General features: G+C 46.6%; 1 non-coding gene across 1 annotated transcript; it reads left to right on the top strand.

Annotated features, from left to right (window-relative positions):
* Positions 1–1,561: 1,561 nt before the first annotated feature.
* On the top strand, positions 1,562–1,634 carry TRNAK-CUU. Its single transcript has one exon. It is a non-coding gene; the product is annotated as a tRNA-Lys (tRNA).
* The last annotated feature ends 875 nt before the right edge of the window (positions 1,635–2,509 follow it).

Raw genomic sequence — 2,509 nt, 5'->3', positions numbered from 1 at the left:
CATGGGCTAGTGACAAAAGCATGGGCCTGGGAGTCAGAAGAACCTTTCTTCTAAACCCAGCTCTGCCATGTGGCTGCTATCCCACCTTGGGCATGTCACTTCGCTTCTTTGGACCTTAGTTACGTCATCTGTAAAATGGGGATTAAGACTGTGAGCTCATATGGAAAATGGAATATGTCCAACCTGATTAGCTTGTATCTACCCCAGCGCTTAGTACAAACCTGGCACAATGTAAGGACTTAATACCATAAAAAGGAGTGTTTGTTGTATATGAGGGAGGATGGAGTTCCAGGTCAGAACAAGGATGTGGATAAGAGATCAGTGGCGAGATAGATGAGATTGAGGTACAAATGAGTACATTGGCATTAGAGATGCAAAGAATCTGGGTTGTGGTAGGCAATCAGGGAGGTAAAGTAGAAGGGAGCAAGGTGATTGAGGATTTTAAGGCGATGGTAAGGGGTTTCTGTTGTTGTGGAGCTGGACAGGCAACCACCAAAGGTTTTTGAGGAATGAGGAGGTGTGAATTGAATGTCATTTTAGGAAAATGATCCTGACAGCAGAGCTCAGTATGGACTGGAGTGGGAAGAGACAGGAGGCAGGGAGGCCAACCAGGAGGCTGATGCAGTAATCGAAGAGGATAAATGCTTGGATACATGGAGTGGTAGTTTGGATGGAGAGGAGAGGGCAGAATTTTAGTAGTGTGGTTCATGTAGAACTCATAGGATTTGGTGACAGTTTCAATATGTGGGTTGAATGAGAATGGTGAGACGAGGATAATGCCAAGGTTATGGATTTGAGAAACAGGAAGGATAGTGGTGCTGTCTACAGTGATGGAATAATCCGGAGGGCAGATTTTGGGTGGAATGATGAAGAATTCTGCTTCCAACATGGTAATTTTGAAGTGTTGATGGAACATCAAGTAGAGATGTCCTGAAGGCAGGAGGAAATGTGAGACGGCAGAGAAAGAGGGAAATAGCATGACCCAACTGCTAGTGCACAGGCCTGCGAGTTGGAAGAATTTGGGTTCTAATCCCAGCTCCACCTCTTGTCTGCAGTGGGACCTTGGGCAAGTCACTTTGCTTCTCTGTGCCCCAGTTACCTCATCTGTAAAAGGGGATTAAGACTGTAAACCCCATGAGGGACAAGGACTGTGCCCAACCTGATTAACCTGTAACTAACCTAACATTTAGTACAGTTCCTGGAACATAATAAGTGCTTAACAAATATCAACTTTTTTTTAAAAAAAGAGAGAGATCTGGGCTGGAGAGGGAGATTTGGGAAGCATCTGTGTAGAGGTGGTAGCTTGGTTCAGTCAGTTGGTGCCAGAACCAGAGTGTGAGGTGGTGGTGGAGCAGAACAAGAAGCACCAGGGCCTAGTGGATAAAGTTAGAGCGTCATGGGTTCTAATCCCAGCTCCACAACATGTCCGGTGTGTGACCTTGGGCAAGTCACTTCACTTTTCTGGGCCTCAGATACCTCAACTCTAAAATGGGGATTAAAATTGTGAGCACCATATGGGACAGGGATGGTGTCCAACCTGATTAGGTTGGACACCTAGGTTGCCCGGCTAGCTCAGTCGGTAGAGCATGAGACTCTTAATCTCAGGGTCGTGGGTTCGAGCCCCACGTTGGGCGCAGTAGTTTTGAAGCAGCGTGGCTCAGTGGAAAGAGCCCGGGCTTTGAAGTCAGAGGTCATGGGTTCGAATCCCAGCTCTGCCACATGTCTGCTGTGTGAACTTGGGCAAGTCACTTCACTTCTCTGAGCCTCAGTTGCCTCATCTGTAAAATGGGGATGATGACTGTGAGCCCCACGTGGGACAACCTGATCACCTTGTAACCTCCCCAGCGCTTAGAACAGTGCTTTGCACATAGTAAGCGCTTAACAAATGCCATTATTATTATTATTATTATTATTATTATTATTATTATTAGGTTGTAACTACCCCAGCGCTTACAACAGTGTTTGACACATAGTAAGCGTTTAACAAGTACCATTATCATTGTCTGTCGCCCTTCCCCCGGGGACGGGTTCATTTGGGAATTGGCGCAGGGAGAGAGAGAGAGAGACCCGGGACGGAAAGCCAGAGTTTTATACAAAATTTATTCTGTGAGGCAAATTGAATTATTTAATTGTTTAGGCACAATGATTTGAACTTCCCTTTCGGGAGGAATGTGATTAGTTAGTAATATTAGAGCTTCCCTAACAGGAGGAACACATTTATGTTACTCGTGCGTGGCAGAACACCCAGGTGCCACCCACGCAGAATTCCCTTACGGTTTGTTTGCACATGATGAGTTGACTAGCTCTCACTCATGTGCACCTCCCACTCTGGAGGAATCCACTTGAGTTACAGACTCATGGGGACTCCCCTAGCTCCCACTCACGAGTATTTTCCACCTGGGAGGAATCCATTCATACTTTACATACCCATGGCAAAGAGCCTGACTTTCAGCCCCACGAGCGTATAGTGAGACGGGACACACCCATCCCGTAGATCCTCACTTGGTGC

The sequence above is a fragment of the Tachyglossus aculeatus genome, assembly GCF_015852505.1.
Source record: "Tachyglossus aculeatus isolate mTacAcu1 chromosome 12 unlocalized genomic scaffold, mTacAcu1.pri SUPER_6_unloc_2, whole genome shotgun sequence".
Classification (NCBI taxonomy): domain Eukaryota; kingdom Metazoa; phylum Chordata; class Mammalia; order Monotremata; family Tachyglossidae; genus Tachyglossus; species Tachyglossus aculeatus.
The sequence above is the reverse complement of the archived record's forward strand: the minus strand, read 5'-3'. Positions and strand labels throughout refer to the sequence as shown.